This window comes from Temnothorax nylanderi, unplaced genomic scaffold (genome assembly GCF_030848795.1).
Source record: "Temnothorax nylanderi isolate EJ_2023f unplaced genomic scaffold, tnyl_v1.0 TNYL_tig0733_pilon, whole genome shotgun sequence".
In the NCBI taxonomy this organism is placed as follows: domain Eukaryota; kingdom Metazoa; phylum Arthropoda; class Insecta; order Hymenoptera; family Formicidae; genus Temnothorax; species Temnothorax nylanderi.
Genome location: NW_027249795.1, coordinates 1 through 12683, shown reverse-complemented (window position 1 = coordinate 12683; position 12683 = coordinate 1). Strand labels below are relative to the sequence as shown.

General features: G+C 37.0%; 1 long non-coding RNA gene and 1 pseudogene across 1 annotated transcript; one reads left to right on the top strand and one right to left on the bottom strand.

Moving 5' to 3' along the window:
- Positions 1–1478: 1478 nt before the first annotated feature.
- LOC139785073 (uncharacterized) lies at positions 1479–4498 on the bottom strand. Its single transcript, XR_011721791.1, has 2 exons — positions 2035–4498; positions 1479–1974 (listed from the first exon to the last, which is right to left on the bottom strand). It is a non-coding gene; the product is annotated as an uncharacterized lncRNA (long non-coding RNA).
- A 5686-nt stretch (positions 4499–10184) lies between these two features.
- On the top strand, positions 10185–11534 carry LOC139785072 (uncharacterized; annotated as a pseudogene).
- Positions 11535–12683: the final 1149 nt, after the last annotated feature.

Sequence of the window (12683 nt, the reverse complement as noted above, 5' to 3'; positions counted from 1 at the left end):
ATGAGTTTAGAAACGGAAGATGCGCAGGCAGAATTTGACCCCACAGCTTCTTGACAAATCTTACATGCACCATATTTTTTTAGGACCTGTTTGCATAAATATCCTGAAAGTATGTGCAATATAATCGGGTTAGTATGTTGACAAACGCAAAACATGTATACCAAAAAGCGGAGAAAGTTAAGCCCCTTGCACAATAGGCGATAGCGATAGCGACAGCGACAAAGTTGCCGACAAAGCTTTGTCAGCAACTTTGTCGCTGTCGCTATCGCTATTGCTATCGCTATCACCTATTGTGCAAGGGGCTTTACAAGCAAATCTAAGCATACATGTTGTTATATTATGTACATGTATGCTTAACTTGTCCCAATTGCTTTACTTGTCTTAACTGCTTTAACTTGTCTCAATAAAAAGAAATGAATCGAAGATGAAGAAGAGTCCACTTCAATAGCGATTGAATTCGATATCATGTTGTATTCAGATTCATGATTTATATTGTATTTAGATGGAATAATTTTAATTCGGACCTATTATATTTACACATACACTGAGAAAACCATTTCGTTGAATCAACTAAATTCTTGTTTGGATATGGGCAAACAAATTCTTTAGTTAATATAACAAAAATTTGGTTCATATAACAAAAAACTTAGTTATGTTAAAAAATTTTTGTTATATTGTATTAACTAAAGAATTTGTTTGCCTATATCCAAACAAGGATTAGTTGATTCAACAAATGGGTTTCTCAGTGTAGAAAGTTTAAAAGCAATTCTTTGTACTGGGATGATTGCTTAAACAAAGCTGTTACAATAGAGTAAGACGTGTTAGTATGTCTACAGTTAGCTATGTATGTTCTACAGTTAGTATGTTCTACAGTTAGTATGTTCTACAGTTACCTACGTTGAGTTAACAAAAGATGGATTGGCTTAAGAAAAACTTAATTAAGACAGAAACCTGTAACGTAATAAACTATACAGTCTATAGTGGGGAAAAGGTCAAAGTCATAATCAGAACTGCATTCGATGAGATTCTTCGTGTTCTAAAGCTGCGTCCAATTTTTGCCGAATTTCATCACGATACTTAGCCATTTTTGTTTTCGACTTTTCGCCATTTAAAGCCTTCAGATCACTCAGGGACACTATGATCTTTGGCTCTGATTTCTCCACGATGATACAATTACCGTACTTAGGAGGTTTAATTACGCTAAAAACTGAGAGCAATTTATAAAGCTGTAAAAATGTAGGGCAAGTGGGGTGATCGTTACATCCTGCTGCCTGACGGATCGTGCCGAAAAATTTCTGCAATAGGTAAGTTATAAATCAAGAGACACGGTAGTGCTTGCGCCAAGTACACGCGAAGCAAGACTGCACCGTGACTCTTTTACGCGACGCGACGAGTTGCGAGTACTCGAGATGTTGAGATCTCAATAACGAGTGAACGGATCAAGTTCTAAGTAGGCTTGATCGATAGCTTGGGGTCGATTTATAAAGAAGAGTGTTTTTATTTTTCCGTACATATTACATAATCATAAATTATACAACAGTGTTTAAGATCTACGTATTATGCACTGACCAATAAACGTAATTAACAATAATAAAACAAAGGGCTTGCGAACCAGCAGGTTTATGCTATCGTGTATATTTCAAACAAAATAAGGACAAACGTTTCGGCCATAACTGTGGCCTTCTTCAGTGTATCAACTAGTCGTTAAAATTTAAAACATCCCCCCTTTTTTACAATAATAAAAACGCCATTCGCTTACAAAAATCAGATTAACGCATCCTCTTCCATTAATTCAACCGCCATTCGCTTACATCGTCAATACAATCGTTGTCTCAAGTCCGATCACAGCTCGTCGACGTATCATCGTGTCTAGTACTTAATTTGAGCCTTCCCTGAGTCAATCGAGAACGAATCCGTCTCTACCTTGTCCCCACATTGCAGGTCACTGGTTAGGAAGGACTGAGGTTGAATATCCTTATGCGAAATATTAAATTTAGTGTTGAATTCAACGTATCAAGCCAAATTATTAAGTACCTTCAACCGTAGAACCGCTCCTCGAGAGACACATGTTAGGCTGTGTTCGGTCAGACGTCAAATGCGAGAGTCAGAGAATTATCGAGAGGAACATGTGGAGGGGACTGCGTATGGTAGGGGAAAGAAACCTTGGTGGGAATCAGGAAGGCGGGAGAGCGTTAAGGATCGGGAGATAAGCCTCTGGCAATAATTCCGTGTCACTATGTTTATTAAGACCGTCGCTCTGTCTTTTAATATGCAGCATTTCAGAGATAAGACGTTTATTATATATAGGTTCATTGTCTAAGATTTTTACTCCTTCCCAATCTAATCTGTGATCCGTTTTAAGGCGATGCTCAGTAATGACTGAAGGAGATTCGCTTCTCTTCATAATGTCAGATCTATGCTCTTTGATCCTGGTTTTAAGCTGTCTTTTCGATTGCCCTACATAAGTGGCCTCACAATCGACACAACTTATCTTATACACTATTCCACAGTGTGCCGATTTTTCTAATATATCCTTACCCGTCGTGATGAACTTGTTCAACTTGAACGGAATCGTGAAAGCCGGGCGGAAATTAATATTTTTAGCTAACGTCGTAAAGCCATCCGAAATGGATTTTATATACGGAATAGTAAAATTAGAAGTCTTAATAGATTGACTGTTAGGTTGTGTATTATGAGCAAGGAATTTAATCCTTCTTCTGATCGTAGAAAAAATAAAGCCAAGCGGATATCCATTATTAAGTAATGTATTAATCGTATCTTCTAAATTTTTCTTATGAAACTGTGGGTGGGACAGAGAGATGATCTTATCTGTAAGGCCGTATATTACGCCTCTTTTGTGACAAAGAGGATGGTTCGAATTGAAATTTAAATATCTGCCAGAGTAAGTAGGCTTGTGGAAATGGTCGAAAATAATCCTCTCATCTTCTATTACAATGGTAACATCCAAAAAATTAAGTCTGCCCTCCCGTCCGATTTCACAAGTGAATTGCAACCGTTCATGCAATGAATTAAAGATCTCCAAAGTGTTCTCGATCTCGTTACATGGAGCATCCATTGCAATGTCGTCAACATATCGAAAATAGAATTGTGGAACATAATTAAGTTGTGAGATTGCAATCTGCTCTAGGTCACACATGACCATATCCGCCGCTATCGGTGATAGGGGAGAGCCCATTGGACTGCCAAAAATTTGTTTGTAGAATTTGTTGTTAAAAGAAAAATATGTCAAGTTAAGAATTAGTCGGATTGCAATTGTAAATTCATCCAACGGAATGTCTGTGAGTTTCGAAATCTCATTCCACCTTTTTGTTACACTATCTACCACCAAGTCTGTTGGAACATTGGTAAACAGTGAAACGACATCCAATGATATCAATGTACAATTAGAGTCGAACGGCTTACCATTTAATTTGTTAACCAAATGGTAGCTGTTTTTAATATGGCTAGGAGATCTCGAAACACCTTTAGACAAAATTTCATGTAAACAGCAGGCAAGCATATACAAAGGGCTGTTAATGGATGATACAATTATTCTAAGAGGATTGCCTGGCTTGTGAATTTTTGGCAATCCGTAAGCTCTTGGTAGGATTCCGTCCGTACAATTAAGTTTTTTGTACATGGAGTGATCAATATATCCCTTATTCTTCCATCTTGTTATTAAAGAGTGTAACTCGCTCGAGAGTTTTTTTACCGGATCTTTTTTAATTACTTCGTAGAAGGAAGTATCCGAGAGTGATGACTCCATGTTCCTAACGTATTCGACCTTGTCCAAAGCCACCGTGACACTGCCTTTATCAGCTCTTGTGAAAAGAATTTCTGGATGTTCCTTAATAAACTTTTTCGTGGAATTAATCCATCCCAAAATCAATTTGTCGTTCTTAGTAACCGTAAGTTTTTTGTTAGTGATTTTATTAAGTAAAGATACCGATTCGTTTCTGACCGTCCCTCGGATGGATTCTTGGCATTTGTTAATGTTACCCTCTATATGCTTTATAAACTCAGTAATCAATTTAGGAATTTCGAGTTCATTAATCGGAACCCCGAACCGTTCCCCCAATTGTAACAGGTAGACTATTTCATCCGGGATTGTGTATGTGCTTAGATTGCGAAACCAACCATGCTGAAGAGAATCTAAAGAAGATTCTTGTTTGAAATTATTAGCCTGAAGAATAACATGACATACATTAGGCCCCGGATTGTTAAAAGAAATTTTTTTCCTCGGAATGTCAGAATCCACCAAGTTTACCTCGTCAGAACAAAAATAATTAATATCACCTATCATCGATTTCTTAAGTGTGTTAGAGCTTTTTGTCAGCCAACTTATTTTTTTGTCAACTCTATCCTTTCGGCTGTGCCACAGTTGACTTTCGACAACTTCCTGGCGAGCAAAGAAAGCATTCCCGATCCCCGGAGGAAATACATTGGAGATCAACTTGTAAACTCTGTACATATCATGTCTAACGCACTGTAAACTCTTGTACGCATCACTCAGTTCGAGTAGAATGGATAGACCGTACCTGTGAGTGATCGTGTTAAGTTTGTTAATGTACTCGTTTTGCACAAGTTTAATGTTACATTTAGCTCTATTCAAATTTATGTGTGCAGGGATCACATCCAATCTAATGCACGATCTTATAAATCTAATTTTAATTCGCAAAGAGATGCACGTTTTCATTAACTTAATATATTCGTTAAGTAATGAGCAAGAATAATCCCCGAAAAAAGTTCTGATGTATTTAAAAAAAGGAACTTTAAAACGCAACATAACGCCATATAGTTGCTTTGTTTTATTATTGTTATTCCAAGCGAACACTATATACTAATTGTTTAAACGTAATTAAGTTACAATTATGAATTATAATCACCTCCAGATTATCTTGGTTCACTTTGCCGGTCAACAAATATTTGAAATAAAATTTCTGTATGAGATAATGGCACATATCCATGGTAGATTTTAACGATACCCTTAATCCGTCAGCTGTTTCCACCGTTAAAAATTCGTCAGGACTTATTTTGCCTGTGAGTACAATAGACTGCCAATCGTTCAACCATTGTAGAGAGTCTTGTAGTATCTGAAAGATTAGTGTTCAGAAATGTGCGTGTGCTACCTTTACAGTAACTATCGATGATTTTATTTATTTTAAGATCACAAGGAGTATATAAGGAGTAAATAAAGCGAAGCAAGATTACATCGAGGATCGAGAACGAGGACTACGACGAGGATAAACAAATTACCTTAAAGTCCGGAGATTGGGGTGTCAGACCTTCGTTCGGCATTTTACGATTTAAGGCATCAAATGTATCATTCATACGTTTACAAAAATTAATTGTTTCCTCGCAATCAGTAAGTGCTTCACATTTTTTAGATAAGTAGAAAGCTAACCCTTGCGCGACAGAATTACTGAAGATCTGTGATATAAAGAAGAATAACATTAAATTGCATCGGATAAAGATAACGTACGTAGCGTGCTCGGATCGTGGCATTGAAACAACGAGAACAGGACTGGATGTGATATTTACAAACAAAAAAATATTAGATTAATGATTTGTACAGCAAATCGAACATGTGAATGGAGAAAGAAAGTATATAGATACCTGGGTTGCCAGACGAACATGCATTTTAGAGGTGTTATCTAATTGAATGTGTCTCTTAGATAGCCTCGGACATGCTCTGGCATTTCCGACATGCTTGGTATCGAGGTCAAATAAAATCTCGAAGAATCTCCATGTACTTTTTCTCTGAATTTATCTGCAATTTTTTTCATTGTGAGATCTGTTAGCATTAACATATATATATATATATATATATAATAATATAATCCTATTCATAAAGGCTCCAATCCAGACATTACGTGACATGAAATAAATTATTCATTTATTTAATTCATGATTTCGAAGTTACAGCACTCAGAAAAATGGTTAGAGTTTTTACCTTGCTGAAAATCCGTGGAATGCCTCATATATTCATTAAATATATTTAAAATTTTATGTCCATACGACTTACCCTCAAGCGACGTTTATTGTACAAGCGATTCCGGATATTTTTGAACACATGCGGCACGTCAGAAAAGACGAATACTTTACGTTCATTGTCAAGGGGATGAGTAAACCACGTTTTTGTTTCGTGAAGTGAACCTCTAACATCCAGAAGAGACCATATTTTTCTGTTTGTATGAGCACCATTCGAAATGACCCCGTGAATTTTAGCTCCACATTTCTCTAGATAAGCAATTGCCTTCACCACCAATTTAGCGAGCTCGTCGCCACTCACGGGATTTTTTGATGCAAATACAGCTATAGGTCGGGTATATTTATCCGCGAGCGGTTGGAACATCATGACGAGACCATGAGTTGCTTGTTCGTTTATATCCAAAGATTGTGGTCTATCATCTCCAAAGTCCGTCAATCCAACGTAAGTAAGATTTTTCGAACAGACAGCAATAGACTTTCTGAGATTAATCTCATCTAGCAAAAGTACCCCGTGACGTTGCATTGGTGTTTTGGTGTCAAAGTGTTTTGTGAGAAGTTGGCCAAAATCTTTGTCAAATCCACATTTCGTGTTGATCAGAGAAAAGTAACCTCAAATTGTTCGTGTACACGGTAGTGGCATAACATTATTCTTTCGCAAAAACTCATAGTATCCAGGTGACCGTATGTTCATTAACATGCATAACATGAGCCAATCTTCGGTATAACGTCTACCTTTCGGATCTTTCTTCGATGCGGCTGTAATGATTTCTTTCATGGCTATTTTTTGAGCCATTGGGACGGACAATTCTGAGCATCTCTTCTCCAGCGTAGAATCTTCCATCGCAGCAATTTCAAGTTCTTTAGCTTTCAGTAACTCCTTCAATGTCGAAAGTCGATATTTTGCTCGGTTTTTCTCACGTCTCTCGCAAAACATTTTTTTCCGAATCGCTTGTAATTTATATTCGTCAACTGAGTTTGAGCCACAGATTCGATTTCTATAATGCGGATTTTTTTATCTTCTTTCCTTTTGCAGGACCTTGTTCCTCAACTTACAACAAGAATCGCATCTTCTTCTTGTACACAGCAGAGAACATTCTCGGTGATGCCACTGATCAATATAATTTTTGAATGCATCCTTTGCTTGCATAAAATGGACATTAACCTTGCCTATGCCACAACACAGCCTCATGGATTGGAAGTTGATCAAAATACTTGGGAGCATTGCCATGTTGTCCAATTTTTGCACGAGATTTGTTGCATCAGCATTAACGAGGTTTCCATATACGTAATAACGTAGGTTTTTTTGCTCGTCGAGGGTTACACATTTTTGGATTACCGGAGTGTTGATATTTTGTTTTTTCATCGTTATTGAATACCAAAATACCAGGCCCTGATCTGGTTGTGTGGTTAACTGACCAACAATCCACGGCGTAGGTAGCGTCGTAGAAGAGCCTCCGCTGTTGTCGGGATGTGCACTTGATTCATCTGCAAAAATACAAACAATCGATCACGTCACACATTTTTGGCAAGGACAATGCGACGATGAAGACGAGGATAGCATAAGGAACTATAAGATAAGTTTCTTTTGTAGTTTTTAAGTATTCTAGTACATGTCAAGATGCGTAGCTTTTAATAGCAGTAGCTATGGAAAATTCACATAGTGCTAAATGTGCTATGTATTGACTAAATAAATGTTTCAAGGTATATATAGTTCTTTTTTTATTCATAAAACTTACTTTCGGTGACAGTGACTGATGAAATGTTAAAAGTTGTGCCATGAGTCGCCAGAACTGGAGTTTCTGCAGCAATTGGCCCATTTGCGATATTTGTAGCAAGATCGGTTGCTACTTCTGTAATAAAATTCCAATATATAAATGTTGATTTATTTGGAATAAAGTACTATGCAATATACACCTTCAGCGGCAACATCAATTGGCAGATCAATAAATCCAGTTACTGCCTCGACTTTCAAGATCGATGATTCATTGATCGCAACAGTAACATCAGACGAATTATGTATTGGAGACGCTGCAACTTGATTCCCTAAAGCATTGACGATGTCAGACTCTTGTATTGATTCGACAGTTTGCTCATTGTTCTCGAATATGGTTGGAACGGCTGATTCGTGTAGACAAGGATGTTTATATGCAATCTTCAACAGCAAAACAAAAATAAAACGTACAGCATTCAGTTTTGTGAGCAATGAATTGCAAAAAATGTAACAATGTTTTTTTTATTTTATTTATAAGTATATGTGATAATGTCAGATATAACACGAAGGAATTAGAGTTCGAAGGATATTCAATGTCTGTACAGAATTTTGTAAATAAAAAGTCTATAATTAAAATTAAGAATATTTACAAGAATATCAGATATCAATAGATATCAATACTTACAAGACTATTTACAATTTTATCAGCTGTTTTCGCCGAATCTCTCGCTTTGTCCCGGGTGTTTACCTCGCGCACTGAGGCCCCGAGACAAAGGGTCCGTTCCGTTTCACGCATATGCGCGCATTTATCTATAGCATACGTAACGTTTACTATAGAAAATACGCGCATATGCGTGAAACGGAATGGACCCAAAGGGAGAGAGTCGGTACAAGCAAAAACGAGACAGTTTTTTTGTCTCTCGCAAGTTCTAAGAAACGATCGGCTTATTTCTGGAATAAGTTTAGAATTGATATATAAGCTTTTATAAATTTAGCTTTCAAATTAAAATCATTTCCCGGAATAATTTAGGATCAATTTTACGGATTTTATAGATTTAATGCGTTCGATACCGAACAGATAAGTACGTATGATAATGTCAGATACGACAATATATCCAAACTGTCGAATGAATTAAGGAAACTGGAACTTACCTCTGCAATAACTTTCCCGTTCGCATCATGCTTGACGTACTTTCTGAGAATATATTTCTCTTCAAAATGTTCCTCACAAACATAATGCGAAGACGTCAGTTTCTTGCTAGGAATCGCGGCTTGCCATTTTTTGAGCCGTTCACTATGCGTTGGCATTTGGGGTGACGGCTGGTCTAGTGGGTAGAGCGCCAGATTCGTAATCCGGAGAACCGGGTTCGAATCCCGCTAGGCCACTGAGAAATTTCTCAGCAAAAACGCTGCTCCCCCCCCATCTAGCGGAGAGAGGTAACCCTAGATAGAAAAACTGGGCTCCGTCTTTCGGAAAGAGACGTTAAACCGTTGGTCCAAAGGGTTAAGTGAGAAGAGAAGAGTAGTAATGGATGAGTTGTACAGGGTTGGGTACGTCCCTTTAAAACGTCCTTTAAGACCCCTTGGGGTAAATAAAGTATATGTCTTTATTCTTTATCCTATGCGTTGGCATTTAAAAAACCGACCGTTTTATTTTCAGGCTTTTAAAGCCTGTTTTGCATTTCGGCACAATGCACGGTTTTGTCATCGCGTCAAATTATAGAACGCGTGCACGGTGACGAACTATCTAACGCAATGACAACACAGGTTACGTAGGCACTTTCAAATCGACATCCCTCGATAACAGCGACACCACACAAAATGACTTCGATATTGGAGTCACCCCCACCACTGAAATTCTATCGAGTTGAGAGACCTGTATGTAAAGGCTCGTCTACAATGGCCGTAGCAGTAAGGTTGTAAGGTTGTAAGACGTGATCGTAACGATATACTTCCGGTGAAGTAGGTCGTAAGTGAGGTTGTAAGTAAGAGAGTTTATTTCAGACTCGTCTATAATGGCCGTAGCAGTAGAGCTGTAAGACCATAAAAGGCAGCTGTAAGAATCTATTAAAAATAAAGTAGGTTGTAAGCATCTAAGTAAGGTCGTATGGCGAAATGAAAATTTTTCATTTCTTGCGTTCTATGTTCTAATCGAATTAAATTCATTTGATGGGTATTGGCGGGAAATATTCAACGCGGCCAGCGATATGTGTGCTCAGCGCCACGTCTGGGACCGAGAGCAACTTGAGAGCCGAGCGGTGGGGGAGGGAAACGCGTACGAACACGTATGAAGAGAAAGCACGTATCACGTATTCAGAGTGGTTCGGGGCTCACACGTACATGTATGGTTTCTCTTTGTGCGCTTATTTCTACCACCCGACTCTCGAGTAGCTCTTGGTCCCCGATCTGGCAATATTGTGTGTGTGTGTGTTGCTGCGACAAAAAGTTGTTATTCCTCTTGAAGTATCTTCTTGAATTTACAATGTCGGGAGAAGACGATGAATTTGAAGATGAGCTAGAGCTAGACGATAAAAAGCTTATTATGTGTGTCAAAGCCAATCCTTTTCTATACAATAAGTCAGACAAAATGTACAGCAACACTGACTTGAAAAATCTGGCTTGGGATTCTATTGGCAACAGTTTGACCAAGAAAAAAACAGGTAAATATTTGAATAAAAATATTTGCAAAATGACTTAATCAATTATTCATAATAAATGAGATTATGTATGCATAGGTGCTGAGGCTGAGCACAGATTTTTCCAATTGCGGCAGCGATTTGGGAGAGAGAGAAGGAAAGTTATTCAGTCGGAACCTCGATCAAGTGCTGGAGCTAGCCAACCAACATACACACCTCAATGAAACCTTTATAATGAATTGATGTTTCTGACAGATGTGATAAAACATCGAAAGTGAGTAATTATTTTTTTGTGTTAATTTACATTGTTGCTTATTTCCACTAATCTTTTGTCACTTATTTAGAACTACTTCAAACTATAGGAAGAAACAGTCAACCTCTCAAAAAACACAACAAGTTAACTTGCCTATAACACATATTATTCTGCCTTTAACTACCTCCACATCAAATTCATCTTCTATATCAAACTTGTGGAATGAAGAGTTAAGTGCTGCTGCACCTGGTAACTGTCGTTTTCTTTATTTTTAAATTTTAATGTGAAAGAGATTCTAGTTTAAAAATTCTGACTTGAATTTTGACTACATTTACACAGCGGCTAATAATCTGGTTTAATAATTACTGTATACTAACTAATCCAAAAATTTTCTTCTTTTTATTATAATGATCACTTAAATAATAAGCCTATTTTATATTCTAAACATATGAATCAATCTCTTGATATATATGTTATGTATGTTATATCAAGAAATTCATTCAAATGTTTTGAGTATAAAATAGGCTCATATTTAAATGATCATTATGATAAAAAGAAGAAAAATTTTGGATTAGATAATATACGGTAGTTATTAAACCGGATTATTAGCTGCTGTGAAAGTGTAGTCAATAGGTGCATCCAGGAGCACGAGTGCTAAGTAGCGATAAGATGTGATTGGTTTTTACCTTTGGACCAGTTATACTTAATTGCTACTTAGCAGCTCGGTAAGTGGTCGTGTTCCTGGATACACCCATTGAATTGAGACTGGTTAAAAAATTTTGGTGTTTTTTATATAAGCTGTGTTCCGATATTCACTGTTAGTACTGAAAATCTATAATTTACGGTACGTATAGATTTTCGGTACTGGCAGTAAATATCGGAACACAGCAATAATCTTATTTGGTATTTTTAGGTATCTCAGATGATGCTGGTGAATGTTCGAGTAAGTCTGAGGCCTTACTACCTCTGCAATCTTCTCAGCAATCATCTCTTTCAAATTCCTCATTTGCGTCTGACAATAATGAAATATCTCCTGTAGAACAAATGCAAAAAAGTCTGAATAGCTGTGAAAAGCGTGTTCCACAGTCTGATTTGTGTACCAAACGGAAAAAACGAGATCTCGATAATTTTAAGTCAATCTTCGAACAATCCAAATCCTTAAATGTTTTGGCACAAAAAGTTGGAGATGCACTCTCAGGACGTGCTCCACCGTTACCTCCATGTATACCTCATGTTACAGAATCTTCACTCCGTCCTGATGTGAAAGCTATGCTAACTTCTGTTGCTTTTGCTTTACAAAAAATTCCTGAATCAAAACAATTGGATTTCCTTATTGCCATTATGCAATTAGTAAAACAATATACTGAAGGTGATGTAAAAACGTAATGAGAGTAATGAGTTGAAACTATACGTCTATGGTTGAAACAAAGAGTTTTATTCTACAGGAGATATTTTTATTAAAAGTCAAAAATTATTACTACTAAGTCAAATTAATTGTTGTGCATTATCCAAAGTCTTATATAAGTATTATATATATGGAGGGGTAAAAATCATAATGGTATAAGTCAAATTTTTTTAAATATTGATTCATGTGTATAAATGCAATCTATACAATATATAAATTGCATCTATGCACACGAGTCAATAGTTTAGAAAATTTGACTTACACCACTATGGTTGTCTGTTGCTCTTTCGTGAAGAACAAACGGTTGTTGTGTGAATACTCGAAATAAATACTCAAAAATGGATTTAGAAGAATTAAGTTATGTAACTCTTTTTATGTTAATGTGGCATCAAAACATAATGCTTCAAGTTGCAAATTATCAGAAAATGAAAACCAGGCGTTGGTGGGTGAGACCTGTCAATAGAAGGAAACGACAACAGAGTTTCCTGAATAACCTATTTCGCGAAATAAGATCAAATGATTATGAAGAATTTTTCATGTACACACGGCTTTGCCCGGAACAATACAGAATTTTATTAGAGCTTTACCTCTCCATATGTAACTACTAGCTGGTTACCCGGACTTCGCCCCGGAGGACATATGTAATAAGACACGCAAATAGTCTCTTTCTCTCTCTCTCTCTCTCTC